A 20,207-nucleotide genomic window follows, 5' to 3' on the forward strand; every position below is an offset into this window, starting at 1 on the left:
CCATTTGGCCGGACACACTTTCCTGGGTCATGCCCGGCCTCGGAAGATCAACACGTCGCAGCCCCACCTAGGCCTAACAGAGAGGTCAGTATGCTGGTCTAACTCCTATGGCGCAGGGGTCTGGGCCCATCGCCCATTGCACACATGCATGTTGCGTGGGCGGCCGAAAGCAGAACTAGCCCCCTTAATACAAGAGCAGGCTTACGTTCCAAGCCGGCGCGCGCCGCTCAGTCGCTGACGTCTAGAAGGCTTCGGCTGATACCACGACGTCGAGTGCCCATATCTTTCCCGCGTAGTTGGTTAGTGCGTATAGGCCAGTGGCCAGACTCAGATCAAATACCCAGATCTCGTTAAGCGTGTTATTATGAAGCAACGCGAACGCCGACTAGGGCCAGGCCCACCTCTCGCCTAGGTGGTCTCAATCTGCCCTGTCGCTCCGCCACCAAGATCCACATAGAGGGCCGTCGGGACAAAGGTCCTTTCAGCCCCCAACCCGTGAATCACTCGCGGGTACTCTTCAAGCCAACCCGACTTTAGTCACCATCTGTATAGTATGTATATCTGTATAGTATATACCCGTGATCACCTGCCGAGTGATCATGGCCCAATAGTATAGCATGGCAGACTAACAAGAATGTAGGGCCAATGATGATAAACTAGCATCCTATACTAAGCATTTAGGATTGCGGGTAAGGTATCAATGACTGTAGCAACAATGACAGGCTATGCAACAGAATAGGAGTAACCGAACAGTAACATGCTACACTACTCTAATGCAAGCAGTATAGGGTAGAATAGGCGATATATGGTGATCAAGGGGGGGCTTGCCTGGTTGCTCTAGCAAGAAGGAGGGGTTGTCAACTCCGTAGTCGAACTGGGCAGCAGCAGCGTCGGTCTCGTGGTCTACCAGAGAGAAGAAGGGGAAGAAACAATGAATACCATGCAAATAGATGCATATCGATGCATGACATGACAAGTAACGATGCTAGGTGTGCCCAATCGCGGTAGTAGGTGATACCGACGAAGGGGGAAAACATCTGGGAAAGTATTCCCGGTGTTTCGCGTTTTCGGACAAATGGACCGGAGGGGGAAAGTTGCGTGTTTGCTATGCTAGGGATGTGTGGCGGACGAACGGGCTGCGAAGCCAGATTCGTCTCGTCGTTCTGAGCAACTTTCATGTAGAAAGTATTTTCATCCGAGTTACGGATCAAAAGATATGATTCTCTAAAGATTTAAATCATTTTTTGATTTTAATTAGTTATTTAATTACAACATTATCCAGAACAGTGCATGATGACGCAAGCATGACATCAGAGTGATGTCAGCAGGTCAACTGGTCGGTTGACCAGAGTCAAAGCTGACTTGTGGGTCCAATGGGACCCACCTGTCATTGAGCCAGAGTTGAAACATGCTTTGTTTTAAACTAATTTATGATTAACTAATTGTGGGCCCCATTAGTCAGTGACTAATTAGCCTAGATTAATTAGATTAACTAATTTAATTAGTTTAAAGGGGTGGGGGCCACTGGTCAGCTGCTGGGACCAGCCCAGTCAGCACGTTGACCCTGGTCAACTGGGCCAGCCGGGCCTGCGGGGCCACCAGGCAGTGACCCAGGGGTGGACCCCACGCATGCCACGCTAGCTGGCCGGCGTTTAGACGCCGGTGAGTTTGTTTTCGCAGCGGCGCGGCTTGGGCGAGTGTCGGGTTTCGCCTGTAGGCCACCAAAACGGGCGGGACCGGTCGCATTCGAACGGCAAGACGACGGCGGAACGAATGGTGGTGGTTGCGGAGGCCGAGGTGGCCAGAGTTGAGCGCGGCAAGCTCATCGGCGGACGACCGGAGTCAGACGCGAGAGGAAACAATGACGCGGCATGCTAGCGAGCGAACTGAGAGGCCAAGCGAGACATGCGTCAGGTGGTGAATGCAACGGGCGCTGTCCCGTGACCATTTGGTCACCGGAGGCACGCCGGCGACGAGCGCAGGCGGCAACGCGTTCGGGCGCTCAACGCGCAAGGGCATAGGGGCCATATGGAAGCGCGTGCGCGGGTGTGTTCGGTCCCTAGACACGCCAGGAACACGTTGCCGTGCTCAGGCGAGCACGAAGGAGAGCATGGCCTCGGCGGCGAGGCGATCCGCGGCAACGGGCTCTCGGCAACGGCGACGAGGTAGCTACGGGGCATGAGGGGCTTAACGAGGAGGAGTAGGAGGTGGGGGAGCTCACCGTGCGGCATGCAAGATGGCCCATGGTAGCTTATTAGCAGCAGAAGGATGTCCGCGGAGTTGGGGAAGAACAGCGGCGACCGGAGATGTGGAAGAAGGGGGGCGTTGCAGCAGCGCCTCCGAGCTCCAGCTGTGGCCACCGGTCGACGAGGAAGACGACGGCGGTGATGACGGACATGCAGGCGCGGCAAGGCGACGACTGTGGCCGCGTGATTCACGACGGCGGGTCCATGGCAGCGTTCGGACGTGGTGAGGAAGGAGGGGGAGAGCGAGGTGGATGTGAGGGGGGAGGCGCAGGGACCGAGTGGGAGGAGAGACCGAGGAGGCAGAGGTGTGGCGTCCTTATCCCCTCCTCGTCGCCGGCGAGGGGGTCTGGTGGCGACGCGCCCCTGTTCTGACCCGGGTCAGGGGAACAGGGGAAGGGGACGCGGCAGGGGGAGCTTGGTCGGCTGGGCCGGTCGGCTGGGTTAGCTTGGCCAGTTGGCCCAGGGGGTTTGGGGGGTTTTCCTTTCTCTTTCTTTCTTTCTTTTCTTTATTTTTCTTTTCTATTTTATTTCATTTTAAAGTATTTAGTCATTTTCTAAAAATGTGTTTACTTCATCATAATTACCTATGCAATATTTGGCACCCCCCAAACATTTTTGTTTTGACTTTTGAAAACTTTGGGTGTTTGTCGCTAATTCATTTTTGAATTTTCAATGTTTTTGAACTACCTCTTAATTAGCAACAGTAACATAGATGACATGGCATCATCAGGAGAGTTTTACTGTAGCATAATTATCCAGGCATGACAAATCTCCTCCACGACAAGAAATCTCGTCCCGAGATTTAGGAGGTAGAAGGAAAGAGTGCGGGGTATTCATCACGCAAACGATCCTCTCGTTCCCAAGTGGCTTCATCTTCAGAATGGTGCGACCACTGAGCTTTGAGGAACTTGATCGCCTTCTGACGTGTGCGGCGTTCAGCTTGGCCAAGAATGCAAACCAGATGCTCTTTATAGGAGAGGTCCTGTTGCAATTCGAGCACTTCATGATCCACTCCTCAGATTGGGTCCTTGAAGCAACGGCGTAGTTGTGACACGTGGAACACATCGTGAACCTGAGAAAGGTTCGGCGGAAGCTCTAGTTGGTATGCCACTTTTCCACGCCTTTCGAGAATAGTGAATGGGCCAATATAGTGAGGAGCTAGTTTGCCCTTGATCCCAAAGCGGTGAGCACCCTTCATTGGTGTAACTCGAAGATAGGGCTTTTCGCCAGGTTGATAGACCATGTCTTTATGATGACGGTCATACTGACTCTTTTGACGTGACTGAGCAGTCTTGAGATGCGCGCGAATAATGCGGACTTGTTCTTCGGCATGTTAGATAATATCCGGACCGAAGAGTGGACGTTCCCCAGTTTCTGACCAGTTCAGAGGGGTTCGGCACTTTCGTCCATATAACACTTTGAAGGGGGCCATCTTCAGACTAGCTTGATAGCTATTATTATAAGAGAACTCAGCATACGGGAGAGATTCCTCCCATTTCTTGCCGAAGGAAATAACACAAGCTCGAAGCATGTCTTCGAGAATTTGGTTGACACGTTCAACTTGCCCTTGCGACTGCGGATGAAACGCAACAGTGAATGAGAGATGCGTTCCCATAGCTTCTTGGAAACTTGCCCAGAATCTTGAAGTGAATAAGCTGCCATGGTCTGAACTGATAACCAATGGAATACCATGTAATGAGACAATTCTGGACATGTAGAGGGTTGCCAGCTGACTAGCAGTGATAGTCTCTTTGACAGCCAGAAAATGTGCAACCTTAGAAAGCCGGTCAATGACGACAAGAATAGTATCATTACCTTTCTGCGATTTGGGAAAACTGGTGACGAAGTCCATTTCAACATGGTCCCATTTCCATTCAGGAATAGAGATAGGTTGTAGAGTTCCAGCAGACCTTTGATGCTCTGCTTTGATACGACGACAAACGTCACACTCAGCAACATAACGAGCAATATCTTGCTTCATATTAGACCACCAGAATCTCTGACGAATGTCTTGGTACATCTTGGTACTACCGGGATGAATAGACAAAGGTGTATCATGAGCTTCTTGCATAACCCTTGGAATCAGATTCAGGTTTTCCCTCTTACTCGGTACCACTAGGCGACCTTTGAAGAATAAGGTGCCTGCGTCATCAACAGTGAAGAATGAGGGCTTTCCTTCTGTGAGATAACGTTTAATCCTCTCGACTTCATCGTCACATTTCTGTATCCATTTGATGGTGTCCACAAGATCGGGTCTAGCAACTATGGTATTGAGAGAACCATGGGAAACAACATGGAGGTTCATCTTGCGAAACTCCGAAGGAGGGGGAGCGAGTGCACCAGGAGGAACAATATGGAGGTTCAGCTTTCTGAATTCTTCAACAAGCGAGGGCTGAACTTTGTGAACCTGGAGGTGGTTGCAGTAAGATTTGCGGCTCAAGGCATCAGCCATTACATTAGCCTTGCCTGGGGTATACGAAATACCCAGGTTAAAATCTGCAACAATCTCCATCCATCTCTGCTGACGGAGGTTCAGATCTGGTTGAGTAAACATATACTTCAGACTTTGGTGGTCGGTGAAGATCTCGCAACAATTACCTAGAAGGTAATGTCGCCACTGTTTCAGTGCATGGATAACAGCAGCAAGCTCGAGGTCGTGAACTGGATAGTTCTCTTCGTGAGGGCGCAATTGACGAGAGGCATAAGCAATCACTTTGCGCTCTTGCATTAGTACATCACCTAGGCGTTGACGTGAAGCATCACAATAAATGACGAAGTCCTTCTTAGTATCTGGAGGAGCAAGCACCGGGGCAGAAGTCAACTTGTCTTTGAGCGCCTGGAAACTTTCCTGACACTTTTTTGTCCATTGAAACTTGACGCCCTTATGAAGCAGGTTAGTCAGAGGTCTAGCGATCTTGGAGAAGTTCTCGACGAATTGACGGCAATAGCTAGCGAGTCCGAGAAAACTTATGACTTGCTTGACATTCTTCGGAGGAGTCCAATCTAGAATAGCCTGAACTCGTTCAGGGTTGACGGCAATACCATCCTTAGAGATGACATGCCCAAGATAGGTTACTTCGGGTAGCCAGAATTCACATTTGGAGAACTTGGCATATAGTTGATGTTCTCTAAGCTTTGCCAGAACAAGACGAAGATGTTCAGCATGTTCTTCTTCATTCTTGGAATATACAAGGATATCATCCAGATAAACCACGACAAATTTGTCGAGGTATTCCATAAAGATATAGTTCATCAGACGAGAGAAGGTGGCTGGAGCATTGCTTAATCCAAAAGACATGACGGTGTACTCGTATGATCCATAGCGAGTCACAAATGCGGTCTTCGGGATATCTTCTTCACGAACACGGATCTGGTGGTAACCCAACCTCAAGTCGAGTTTAGAGAACACTGACGAACCAGCCAGTTGATCATATAGATCATTGATCCGAGGAAGAGGATATTTGTTCTGAATGGTAGCTTGGTTGATAGGATGGTAGTCTTGCACTAATCGGTTTGTCCCATCCTTCTTCTTGACAAAGAGAGAAGGTGCTCCCCATGGAGAGCAACTTGGGCGAATGGAACCACTTCACAGAGATTTGTCGATTTCCTCCTTAAGCTCAATGAGTTCATGCGGCAGCATCTTGTAAGGTCGTTTGGCTATAGGAGTGGTGCCTGTTTTTAAGTCAATGATGAATTCAACAGCTCTAGCAGGGGGAATCCCTAGAAGTTCTTCAGGAAAGACGTCTTGGAATTGACGAACAACAGGAATGTTTTCAATGCCCTCGAGGGGTGCAACATTTAATGCGTTCAATGCATAAAGCCTTGCCTCAACATTCTGAACTAGATGAGCATTGTAGCTAATTATTTCATCAGAAGGGTGTAGCAGATGGACGGTCTTAGTGGCGCAAACTATAGAAGCAGTATGCGCTTCTAACAAATTCTATTCCCAGAATGAGATCAATGCTACAAGACTTCAATATGATGGGAGAGACAAGGAATTCCAGTCCTTCGATTTCAACGGCGACGTCGTTGCAAATCATGCAGGTCCGACATTGGCCCACAGGGGTGTGCACTAATAGAGAAGCGTTCATGTCCTCACATTTAATGTCGTGCAAGCATGCAAAATCTTCTGACATGAATGAATGCGATGCACCTGTATCAAATAAAACGGATGCTAGTACTGAATTTACGAAGAGTGTACCCATCACAATAGCAGGCTGGTCTTGAGCTTCGTTCAGATCAACATGGTTGGCATGAACACGACCATAAGACTTGGCATTGTTGTTGCGGGGCTGGTTGTTACCACGGCCAATTGCTGGAAGGGCCAGTTGATTCTGATTCTGGTTGCATTCCCTAGCACGGTGCCCTGGTTGACCACACTTGTAGCACAGACCATTATTGGGAGTGGGAACAGGAGCTCGGGGTGGTGGAGCTGGAAGCCTTGGCTACCTAGATGGTGGAGAAGGCAGACGAGGTGCAACGTAGGTCTGCCTTGGGTCAGGTGCATTTGGACGGTACATGCTGTTCGGGATCCATATCTTACGCTTCTGCGAGGGCGGGCCCGAAGATGAGCCCGTGTCATGGTTGCGCCTCTGAGAGCTCTGGTGTTCCTGCAGACCAGTCTCGACATTGATGGCATTATTCACCAAGGTGGCGAAATCGGCAAAGTCATGCACTAGAAGTGCGAGCTTGATGTCAGATTGAAGGCCGTCACGGAACTTCTCCTGTCTACGTGCATCAGTTGCAATGTCTTCTTCAGCATAGCGGGACAAGTCCAGAAACTCCCGCTGATAAGCTTCCATGGTTTTGTTGCCCTGGGTGAGGTTGCGGAACTCACGCTTCTTCTTGAACATGATCCCCTGAGGAATGAAGCGGGCATGGAAGGCAGCTTGAAAGTCTGGCCAGGTGATGATTGTCCCAACTGGCAGAGTACGCCTGTGGCTGTCCCACCATTGAGCTGCGGGTCCCTTCAGAAAGAAGGAAGCAAAGGTGACATAGCGGGCAGGGGCTACATCAGCAGACTCCATCTCATAGGTGATGTCACGGAGCCAGTCATCAGCATCCAGCGGCTGAGTTGAGCTGTGTTACACGGTTGGGTTGATGCGCATGAAATCCTGCAGAGTCACTTGGGCTGGCTGCTCATTCATATTGGGGCGAGGGAACTGAGCCATCATATTCTCCATGAACTGGCAATTCATCTCGAGCTGTTGGACCATACCAGCCATGTACTCAGGCGGTGGTGGGGCGTTGCCGCCACGACCACGACCAGCTGGTCTAACCATCCTGCTAATATATAACAGGGATAGTTCAGCATTAAGAAATTTGCATAGACAAGAATCATTCATGATGAAACATGCATAATGAAAGGAGCACGACAGATACCACATAGTAGTCGGCACAACTTACAAAAGGGGTCGGACATAGAGTTCAGTACACAAAGTTCAGTACATAGACTAAGTCATCATAGGAGGCACGCAAGCTCGCGAATGCATCTAATACTAATAAGCAAGACTACATCAGTCCTAGGAGGTACTGTGGAGGTAGTCGTAGCCTGACAACTGGTAGTGAGGCAACGGATAGTCCACGTCAGCGGCCTGGGGACTGCGGATACTCTGGTGTAGAACCCGACGCTCAGGTGGCAGAAGAGGACCAAGTGCGGGAGAGTAGCCTCCCACCTCTGGCCAACCGACACCGTCGGGCATCACGGTCCTAGCTGGGTAGATCGTAGAACGCGGTAGATGTCTAGATAGAACAAAGGGGTGCAACAGCGTCAGAGCCCTGTAAAGGTGCTGACGAATGGTGTACAACTCGTGGCGAAGAGCTCGGTTAGCTCGGTCCAACCCATTAGCATGCAGAACCAGGCTCTGATGGTGGAAGGGCTCTCGGGTGACGGTGGAGTAGGCAGCAGTGTAGTATCCCTCTGCACCAACGTCGGATGCGATAGCAATGTGCCTGAAAGGGGAAGTGTCCAACGCCCTATACTCTCCATGAAGACATGTTAGAGCAGCATAGGCAGCATCGTGAACTGCCATCTCAATGGTCACTCCAACACCATGAGCGGTGTGCAACATGGTAGGGGAGTCATACTCCCGAGAGTAGAGGTGGACAATGGCACGGTACTGCTCCTGGTTAAAGTCCTGGTACTCCTCATAGACGGTGTACTCAGGGTGCCAGCGATAACCCAGATAGGTCATCATCTCAGCTAGCACAGCAGGTGATCCTGAGGCACCAATGGCCGCAGTGTGGCGCACGACCTGTCTCATGGGTTCCATCTGAAAACAAAGATGTTTCAATGGTGTCAAATGACAATGTGGGTTCTATTCAAAATACTATCCTACAGAATAACTATGGCTTATCCAACTTTGGGGTGAACGTGGTAACGGGATCCTAACGTTAGAGTTAGTAAATTCGTTTAACCCGAGTAGGAGAGAGTTCAGAGCCCCAGAGTAAAGGTCGAGGAGTAAAAGATCCTAACACCATCGAATGGCGACGTGGGCCCGTAAGGCTCATAGCCAAGTTAGTAAAAGTTTTGTAGTGACTAGACTCGACTTCGGCCAAGGAGTGCAGAAGGGGGATTCCTACAGGTAGTCGGCTCTGATACCAACTTGTGACGCCCCCGATTCAATCGTACACTAATCATGCACGCAAACGTGTACGATCAAGATCAGGGACTCACGGGAAGATATCACAACACAACTCTAAAAACATAAATAAGTCATACAAGCATCATAATACAAGCCAGGGGCTTCGAGGGCTCGAATACAAGTGCTCGATCATAGACGAGTCAGCGGAAGCAACAATATCTGAGTATAGACATAAGTTAAACAAGTTTGCCTTAAGAAGGCTAGCACAAACCGGGATACAGATCAAAAGAGGCGCAGGCCTCCTGCCTGGGATCCTCCTAAACTACTCCTGGTCATCGTCAGCAGCCTGCACGTAGTAGTAGGCACCTCCAGTGTAGTAGTCGTCGTCGACAGTGGCGTCCGACTCCTGGGCTCCAACGTCTGGTTGCGGCATCCAAGAAGAAGAGGAAAACGGGGGAAAAGAGGGAGCAAAGCAACCGTGAGTACTCATCCAAAGTACTCGCAAGCAAGGAGCTACACTACATATGCATGGGTATATGTGTAAGGAGGCCATATCAGTGGACTGAACTGTAGAATGCCAGAATAAGAGGGGGATAGCTAGTCCTATCAAAGACTACGCTTCTGGCAGCCTCCGTCTTGCAGCATGTAGAAGAGAGTAGATTGAAGTCCTCCAAGTAGCATCGCATAGCATAATCCTACCCGGTGATCCTCCCCTCGTTGCCCTGTGGAAAAGCGATCACCGGGTTGTCTATGGAACTTGTTTGGGTGTGTTTTATTAAGTATCCGGTTCTAGTTGTCATAAGGTCAAGGTACAACTCCGGGTCGTCCTTTTACCGAGGGACACAGCTATTCGAATAGATAAACTTCCCTACAAGGGTGCACCACATAACCCAACACGCTCGATCCCATTTGGCCGGACACACTTTCCTAGGTCATGCCTGGCCTAGGAAGATCAACATGTCACAGCCCCACCTAGGCCTAACAGAGAGGTCAGCACGTCGGTCTAACTCCTATGGCGCAGGGGTCTGGGCCCATCGCCCATTGCACACCTGCATGTTGCATGGGCGGCCGAAAGCAGAACTAGCCCCCTTAATACAAGAGCAGGCTTACGTTCCAATCCGGCGCGCGCCGCTTAGTCGCTGACGTCTAGAAGGCTTCGGCTGATACCACGACGTCGAGTGCCCATATCTTTCCCGCGTAGTTGGTTAGTGCGTATAGGCCAGTGGCCAGACTCAGATCAAATACCCAGATCTCGTTAAGCGTGTTATTATGAAGCAACGTGAACGCCGACTAGGGCCAGGCCCACCTCTCGCCTAGGTGGTCTCAATCTGCCCTGTCGCTCCGCCACCAAGATCCACACAGAGGGCCGTCGGGACAAAGGTCCTTTCAGCCCCCAACCCGTGAATCACTCGCGGGTACTCTTCGAGCCAACCCGACTTTAGTCACCATCTGTATAGTATGTATATATGTATAGTATATACCCATGATCAGCTCCCGAGTGATCACGGCCCAATAGTATAGCAAGGCAGACTAACAAGAATGTAGGGCCAATGATGATAAACTAGCATCCTATACTAAGCATTTAGGATTGCGGGTAAGGTATCAATGACTATAGCAACAATGACAGTCTATGCAACAGAATAGGAGTAACCGAACAGTAACATGCTACACTACTCTAATGCAAGCAGTATAGGGTAGAATAGGCGATATCTGGTGATCAAAGGGGGGGCTTGCCTGGTAGCTCTGGCAAGAAGGAGGGGTTGTCAACTCCGTAGTCGAACTGGGCAGCAGCAGCGTCGGTCTCGTGGTCTACCGGAGAGAAGAGGGGGAAGAAACAATGAATACCATGCAAATAGATGCATATCGATGCATGACATGACAAGTAACAATGCTAGGTGTGCCCAATCGCGGTAGTAGGTGATACCGACGAAGGGGGAAAACATCCGGGAAAGTATTCCTGTGTTCCGCGTTTTCGGACAGATGAACCGGAGGGGGAAAGTTGCGTGTTTGCTATGCTAGGGATGTGTGGCGGACGAACGGGCTGCGAAGCCAGATTCGTCTCGTCGTTTTGAGCAACTTTCATGTAGAAAGTATTTTCATCCGAGTTACGAATCAAAAGATATGATTTTCTAAAGATTTAAATCATTTTTTGATTTTAATTAGTTATTTAATTACAACATTATCCAGAACAGTACATGATGACGCAAGCATGACATCAGAGTGATGTCAGCAGGTTAACTGGTCGGTTGACCAGAGTCAAAGCTGACTTGTGGGTCCAATGGGACCCACCTGTCATTGAGCCAGAGTTGAAACATGCTTTGTTTTAAACTAATTTATGATTAACTAATTGTGGGCCCCATTAGTCAGTGACTAATTAGCCTAGATTAATTAGATTAACTAATTTAATTAGTTTAAAGGGGTGGGGGCCACTGGTCAGCTGCTGGGACCAGCCCAGTCAGCACGTTGACCCTGGTCAACTGGGCCAGTCGGGCCCGCGGGGCCACCAGGCAGCGACCCAGGGGTGGACCCCACGCATGCCACGCCAGCTGGCCGGCATTTAGACGCCGGCGAGTTTGTTTTCGCGGCGGCGCGGCTTGGGCGAGTGTCGGGTTTCACCTGTAGGCCACCAAAACGGGCGGGACCGGTCGCATTCGAACGGCAAGACGACGGCGGAATGAATGGTGGTGGTTGCGGAGGCCGAGGTGGCCAGAGTTGAGCGCGGCAAGCTCATCGCCGGACGACCGGAGTCAGACGCGAGAGGAAACAATGACGCGGCATGCTAGCGAGCGAACTGAGAGGCCAAGCGAGACATGCGTCAGGTGGCGAATGCAACAGGCGCTGTCCCGTGACCATTTGGTCACCGGAGGCACGCCAGCGACGAGCGCAGGCGGAAACGTGTTCGGGCGCTCAACGCGCAAGGGCATAGGGGCCATATGGAAGCTCGTGCGCGGGTGCGTTCGGTCCCTAGACACGCCAGGAACACGTTGCCGTGCTCAGGCGAGCACGAAGGAGAGCATGGCCTCGGCGGCGAGGCGATCCGCGACAACGGGCTCTCGGCAACGGCGACGAGGTATCTACGGGGCATGAGGGGCTTAACGAGGAGGAGTAGGAGGTGGGGGAGCTCACCGTGCGGCATGCAAGATGGCCCATGGTAGCTTATTAGCAGCAGAGGGATGTCGCCGGAGTTGGGGAAGAACAGCGGCGACCGGAGATGTGGAAGAAGGGGGGCGTTGCAGCAGCGCCTCCGAGCTCCAGCTGTGGCCACCGGTCGACGAGGAAGACGACGGCGGTGATGACGGACATGCAGGCGCGGCAAGGCGACGACTATGGCCGCGTGATTCACGACGGCGGGTCCATGGCAGCGTTCGGACGTGGTGGGGAACGAGGGGGAGAGCGAGGTGGATGTGAGGGGGGAGGCGCAGGGACCGAGTGGGAGGAGAGACCGAGGAGGCGGAGGTCTGGCGTCCTTATCCCCTCCTCGTCGCCGGCGAGGGGGTCTGGTGGCGACGCGCCCCTGTTCTGACCCGGGTCAGGGGAACAGGGGAAGGGGACGCGGCAGGGGGAGCTGGGCCGGCTGGGCCGGTCGGCTGGGTTAGCTGGGCCAGTTGGCCCAGGGGGTTTGGGGGGTTTTCCTTTCTCTTTCTTTCTTTCTTTTCTTTATTTTTCTTTTCTATTTTATTTCATTTTAAAGTATTTAGTCATTTTCTAAAAATGTGTTTACTTCATCATAATTACCTATGCAATATTTGGCACCCCCCAAACATTTTTGTTTTGACTTTTGAAAACTTTGGGTGTTTGTCGCTAATTCATTTTTGAATTTTAAATGTTTTTGAACTACCACTTAATTAGCAACAGTAACATAGATGACATGGCATCATTAGGAGAGTTTTACTGTAGCATAATTATCCGGGCATGACAAATCTCCTCCACTACAGGAAATCTCGTCCCGAGATTTAGGAGGTAGAAGGAAAGAGTGCGGGGTATTCATCACGCAAACGATCCTCTCGTTCCCAAGTGGCTTCATCTTCAGAATGGTGCGACCACTGAACTTTGAGGAACTTGATCGCCTTCTGACGTGTGCGGCATTCAGCTTGGCCAAGAATGCAAACCAGATGCTCTTTATAGGAGAGGTCCTGTTGCAATTCAAGCACTTCATGATCCACTCCTCAGATTGGGTCCTTGAAGCAACAGCGTAGTTGTGACACGTGGAACACATCGTGAACCTGAGAAAGGTTCGGCGGAAGCTCTAGTTGGTATGCCACTTTTCCACACCTTTCGAGAATAGTGAATGGGCCAATATAGTGAGGAGCTAGTTTGCCCTTGATCCCAAAGCGGTGAGCACCCTTCATTGGTGTAACTCGAAGATAGGGCTTTTCGCCAGGTTGATAGACCATGTCTTTATGATGACGGTCATACTGACTCTTTTGACGTGACTGAGCAGTCTTGAGATGCGCGCGAATAATGCGGACTTGTTCTTCGGCATGTTAGATAATATCCGGACCGAAGAGTGGACGTTCCCCAGTTTCTGACCAGTTCAGAGGGGTTCGGCACTTTCGTCCATATAACACTTTGAAGGGGGCCATCTTCAGACTAGCTTGATAGCTATTATTATAAGAGAACTCAGCATACGGGAGAGATTCCTCCCATTTCTTGCCGAAGGAAATAACACAAGCTCGAAGCATGTCTTCGAGAATTTGGTTGACACGTTCAACTTGCCCTTGCGACTGCGGATGAAACGCAACACTGAATGAGAGATGCGTTCCCATAGCTTCTTGGAAACTTGCCCAGAATCTTGAAGTGAATAAGCTGCCACGGTCTGAACTGATAACCAATGGAATACCATGTAATGAGACAATTCTGGACATGTAGAGGGTTGCCAGCTGACTAGCAGTGATAGTCTCTTTGACAGCCAGAAAATGTGCAACCTTAGAAAGCCGGTCAATGACGACAAGAATAGTATCATTACCTTTCTGCGATTTGGGAAAACCGGTGACGAAGTCCATTTCAACATGGTCCCATTTCCATTCAGGAATAGAGATAGGTTGTAGAGTTCCAGCAGACCTTTGATGCTCTGCTTTGATACGACGACAAACGTCACACTCAGCAACATAACGAGCAATATCTTGCTTCATATTAGACCACCAGAATCTCTGACGAATGTCTTGGTACATCTTGGTACTACCGGGATGAATAGACAAAGGTGTATCATGAGCTTCTTGCATAACCCTTGGAATCAGATTCAGGTTTTCCCTCTTACTCGGTACCACTAGGCGACCTTTGAAGAATAAGGTGCCTGCGTCATCAACAGTGAAGAATGAGGGCTTTCCTTCTGTGAGATAACGTTTAATCCTCTCGACTTCATCGTCACATTTCTGTATCCATTTGATGGTGTCCACAAGATCGGGTCTAGCAACTATGGTATTGAGAGAACCATGGGAAACAACATGGAGGTTCATCTTGCGAAACTCCGAAGGAGGGGGAGCGAGTGCACCAGGAGGAACAATATGGAGGTTCAGCTTTCTGAATTCTTCAACAAGCGAGGGCTGAACTTTGTGAACCTGGAGGTGGTTGCAGTAAGATTTGCGGCTCAAGGCATCAGCCATTACATTAGCCTTGCCTGGGGTATACGAAATACCCAGGTTAAAATCTGCAACAATCTCCATCCATCTCTGCTGACGGAGGTTCAGATCTGGTTGAGTAAACATATACTTCAGACTTTGGTGGTCGGTGAAGATCTCGCAACAATTACCTAGAAGGTAATGTCGCCACTGTTTCAGTGCATGGATAACAGCAGCAAGCTCGAGGTCGTGAACTGGATAGTTCTCTTCGTGAGGGCGCAATTGACGAGAGGCATAAGCAATCACTTTGCGCTCTTGCATTAGTACATCACCTAGGCGTTCACGTGAAGCATCACAATAAATGACGAAGTCCTTCTTAGTATCTGGAGGAGCAAGCACCGGGGCAGAAGTCAACTTGTCTTTGAGCGCCTGGAAACTTTCCTGACACTTTTTTGTCCACTGAAACTTGACACCCTTATGAAGCAGGTTAGTCAGAGGTCTAGCGATCTTGGAGAAGTTCTCGACGAATTGACGGCAATAGCTAGCGAGTCCGAGAAAACTTATGACTTGCTTGACATTCTTCGGAGGAGTCCAATCTAGAATAGCCTGAACTCGTTCAGGGTTGACGGCAATACCATCCTTAGAGATGACATGCCCAAGATAGGTTACTTCGGGTAGCCAGAATTCACATTTGGAGAACTTGGCATATAGTTGATGTTCTCTAAGCTTTTCCAGAACAAGACGAAGATGTCCAGCATGTTCTTCTTCATTCTTGGAATATACAAGGATATCATCCAGATAAACCACGACAAATTTGTCGAGGTATTCCAGAAAGATATAGTTCATCAGACGAGAGAAGGTTGCTGGAGCATTGCTTAATCCAAAAGACATGACGGTGTACTCGTATGATCCATAGCGAGTCACAAATGCGGTCTTCGGGATATCTTCTTCACGAACACGGATCTGGTGGTAACCCAACCTCAAGTTGAGTTTAGAGAACACTGACGAACCAGCCAGTTGATCATATAGATCATTGATCCGAGGAAGAGGATATTTGTTCTGAATGGTAGCTTGGTTGATAGGATGGTAGTCTTGCACTAATCGGTTTGTCCCATCCTTCTTCTTGACAAAGAGAGAAGGTGCTCCCCATGGAGAGCAACTTGGGCGAATGAAACCACTTCACAGAGATTTGTCGATTTCCTCCTTAAGCTCAATGAGTTCATGCGGCAGCATCTTGTAAGGTCGTTTGGCTATAGGAGTGGTGCCTGGTTTTAAGTCAATGATGAATTCAATAGCTCTAGCAGGGGGAATCCCTAGAAGTTCTTCAGGAAAGACGTCTTGGAATTCACGAACAACAGGAATGTTTTCAATGCCCTCGAGGGGTGCAACATTTAATGCGTTCAAGGCATAAAGCCTTGCCTCAGCATTCTGAACTAGATGAGCATTGTAGCTAATTATTTCATCAGAAGGTGTAGCAGATGGACGGTCTTAGTGGCGCAAACTATAGAAGCACTATGCGCTTCTAACCAATTCTATTCCCAGAATGAGATCAATGCTACAAGACTTCAATATGATGGGAGAGACAAGGAATTCTAGTCCTTCGATTTCAACGGGGACGTCGTTGCAAATCATGGAGGTCCGACATTGGCCCACAGGGGTGTGCACTAATAGAGAAGCGTTCATGTCCTCACATTTAATGTCGTGCAAGCATGCAAAATCTTCTGACATGAATGAATGCGATGCACCTGTATCAAATAAAACGGATGCTAGTACTGAATTTACGAAGAGTGTACCCATCACAGTAGCAGGCTGGTCTTGAGCTTCGTTCAGATCAACGTGGTTGGCATGAACACGACCATAAGACTTGGCATTGTTGTTGCGGGGCTGGTTGTTACCACGGCCAATTGCTGGAAGGGCCAGTTGATTCTGATTCTGGTTGCATTCCCTAGCACGGTGCCCTGGTTGACCACACTTGTAGCACAGACCATTATTGGGAGTGGGAACAGGAGCTCAGGGTGGTGGAGCTGGAAGCCTTGGCTACCTAGATGGTGGAGGAGGCAGACGAGGTGCAACATAGGTCTGCCTTGGTGCAGGTGCATTTGGACGGTACATGCTGTTCGGGATCCATATCTTACGTTTCTGCGAGGGCGGGCCCGAAGATGAGCCCGTGTCATGATTGCGCCTCTGAGAGCTCTGGTGTTCCTGCAGACCAGTCTCGACATTGATGGCATTATTCACCAAGGTGGCGAAATCGGCAAAGTCATGCACTAGAAGTGCGAGCTTGATGTCAGCTTGAAGGCCGTCACGGAACTTCTCCTGTCTACGTGCATCAGTTGCAATGTCTTCTTTAGCATAGCGGGACAAGTCCAGAAACTCCCGCTGACAAGCTTCCACGGTTTTGTTGCCCTGGGTGAGGTTGCAGAACTCACGCTTCTTCCTGTCCATGATCTCCTGAGGAAAGAAGCGGGCATGGAAGGCAGCTTGAAAGTCTGGCCAGGTGATGATTGTCCCAACTGGCAGAGTACGCCTGTGGCTGTCCCACCATTGAGCTGCGGGTCCCTTCAGAAAGAAGGAAGCAAAGGTGACATAGCGGGCAGGGGCTACATCAGCAGACTCCATCTCATAGCTGATGTCATGGAGCCAGTCATCAGCATCCAGCGGCTGAGTTGAGCTGCGTTACATGGTTGGGTTGATGCGCATGAAATCCTGCAGAGTCACTTGGGTTGGCTGCTCATTCATATTGGGGCGAGGGAACTGAGCCATCATATTCTCCATGAACTGGCAATTCATCTTGAGCTGTTGGACCATACCAGCCATGTACTCAGGCGGTGGTGGGGCGTTGCCGCCACGACCACGACCAGCTGGTCTAACCATCCTGCTAATATATAACAGGGGTAGTTCAGCATTAAGAAATTTGCATAGACAAGAATCATTCATGATGAAACATGCATAATGAAAGGAGCACGACAGATACCACATAGTAGTCGGCACAACTTACAAAAGGGGTCGGACATAGAGTTCAGTACACAGAGTTCAGTACATAGACTAAGTCATCATAGGAGGCACGCAGGCTCGCGAATGCATCTAATACTAATAAGCAAGACTACATCAGTCCCAGGAGGTACTGTGGAGGTAGTCGTAGCCTAACAACTGGTAGTGAGGCAACGGATAGTCCACGTCAGCGGCCTGGGGACTGCGGATACTCTGGTGTAGAACCCGACGCTCAGGTGGCAGAAGAGGACCAAGTGCGGGAGAGTAGCCTCCCACCTCTGGCCAACCGACACCGTCGGGCATCACGGTCCTAGCTGGGTAGATCGTAGAATGCGGTAGCTGTCTAGATAGAACAAAGGGGTGCAACAGCGTCAGAGCCCTGTAAAGGTGCTGACGAATGGTGTACAACTCGTGGCGAAGAGCTCGGTTAGCTCGGTCCAACCCATTAGCATGCAGAACCAGGCTCTGATGGTGGAAGGGCTCTCGGGTGACGGTGGAGTAGGCAGCAGTGTAGTATCCCTCTGCACCAACGTCGGATGCGATAGCAATGTGCCTGAAAGGGGAAGTGTCCAACGCCCGATACTCTCCATGAAGACATGTTAGAGCAGCATAGGCAGCATCGTGAACTGCCATCTCAATGGTCACTCCAACACCATGAGCGATGTGCAACACGGTAGGGGAGTCATACTCCCGAGAGTAGAGGTGGACAATGGCACGGTACTTCTCCTGGTTAAAGTCCTGGTACTCCTCATAGACGGTGTACTCAGGGTGCCAGCGATAACCCAGATAGGTCATCATCTCAGCTAGCACAGCAGGTGATCCTGAGGCACCAATGGCCGCAGTGTGGCGCACGACCTGTCTCATGGGTTCCATCTGAAAACAAAGATGTTTCAATGGAGTCAAATGACAATGTGGGTACTATTCAAAATACTATCCTACAGAATAACTATGGCTTATCCAACTTTGGGGTGAATGTGGTAACGGGATCCTAATGTTAGAGTTAGTAAATTCGTTTAACCCGAGTAGGAGAGAGTTCAGAGCCCCAGAGTAAAGGTCGAGGAGTAAAAGATCCTAACACCATCGAAAGGCGACGTGGGCCCGTAAGGCTCATAGCCAAGTTAGTAAAAGTTTTGTAGTGACTAGACTCGACTTCGGCCAAGGAGTGCAGAAGGGGGATTCCTACAGGTAGTCGGCTCTGATACCAACTTGTGACGCCCCCGATTCAATCATACACTAATCATGCACGCAAACATGTACGATCAAGATCAGGGACTCACGGGAAGATATCACAACACAACTCTAAAAACATAAATAAGTCATACAAGCATCATAATACAAGCTAGGGGCCTCGAGGGCTCGAATACAAGTGCTCGATCATTGACGAGTCAGCGGAAGCAACAATATCTGAGTATAGACATAAGTTAAACAAGTTTGCCTTAAGAAGGCTAGCACAAACCGGGATACAGATCAAAAGAGGCGCAGGCCTCCTGCCTGGGATCCTCCTAAACTACTCCTGGTCGTCGTCAGCAGCCTGCACGTAGTAGTAGGCACCTCCAGTGTAGTAGTCGTCGTCGACAGTGGCGTCCGACTCTTGGGCTCCAACGTCTGGTTGCGGCATCCAAGAAGAAGAGGAAAACGGGGGAAAAGAGGGAGCAAAGTAACCGTGAGTACTCATCCAAAGTACTCGCAAGCAAGGAGCTACACTACATATGCATGGGTATATGTGTAAGGAGGCCATATCAGTGGACTGAACTGTAGAATGCCAGAATAAGAGGGGGATAGCTAGTCCTATCGAAGACTACGCTTCTGGCAGCCTCCGTCTTGCAGCATGTAGAAGAGAGTAGATTGAAGTCCTCCAAGTAGCATCGCATAGCATAATCCTACCCGGTGATCCTCCCCTCGTCGCCCTGTGGAAAAGCGATCACCGGGTTGTCTATGGAACTTGTTTGGGTGTGTTTTATTAAGTATCCGGTTCTAGTTGTCATAAGGTCAAGGTACAACTCTGAGTCGTCCTTTTACTGAGGGACACAACTATTCGAATAGATAAACTTCCCTGCAAGGGTGCACCACATAACCCAACACGCTCGATCCCATTTGGCCGGACACACTTTCCTAGGTCATGCCCGGCCTAGGATGATCAACATGTCACAGCCCCACCTATGCCTAACAGAGAGGTCAGCACGCCGGTCTAACTCCTATGGCGCAGGGGTCTGGGCCCATCACCCATTGCACACCTGCACGTTGCGTGGGCGGCCGAAAGCAGAACTAGCCCCCTTAATACAAGAGCAGGCTTACGTTCCAATCCGGTGCACGCCGCTTAGTCGCTGACGTCTAGAAGGCTTCGGCTGATACCACGACGTCGAGTGCCCATATCTTTCCCGCGTAGTTGGTTAGTGCCTATAGGCCAGTGGCCAGACTCAGATCAAATACCCAGATCTCGTTAAGCGTGTTATTATGAAGCAACGCGAACGCCGACTAGGGCCAGGCCCACCTCTCGCCTAGGTGGTCTCAATCTGCCCTGTCGCTCCGCCACGAAGATCCACACAGAGGGCCGTCGGGACAAAGGTCCTTTCAGCCCCCAACCCGTGAATCACTCGCGGGTACTCTTCGAGCCAACCCGACTTTAGTCACCATCTGTATAGTATGTATATATGTATAGTATATACCCATGATCAGCTCCCGAGTGATCACGGCCCAATAGTATAGCAAGGTAGACTAACAAGAATGTAGGGCCAATGATGATAAACTAGCATCCTATACTAAGCATTTAGGATTGCGGGTAAGGTATCAATGACTGTAGCAACAATGACAGGCTATGCAACAGAATA

This window comes from Triticum dicoccoides, chromosome 1B, assembly GCF_002162155.2.
Source record: "Triticum dicoccoides isolate Atlit2015 ecotype Zavitan chromosome 1B, WEW_v2.0, whole genome shotgun sequence".
Classification (NCBI taxonomy): Eukaryota; Viridiplantae; Streptophyta; class Magnoliopsida; order Poales; family Poaceae; genus Triticum; species Triticum dicoccoides.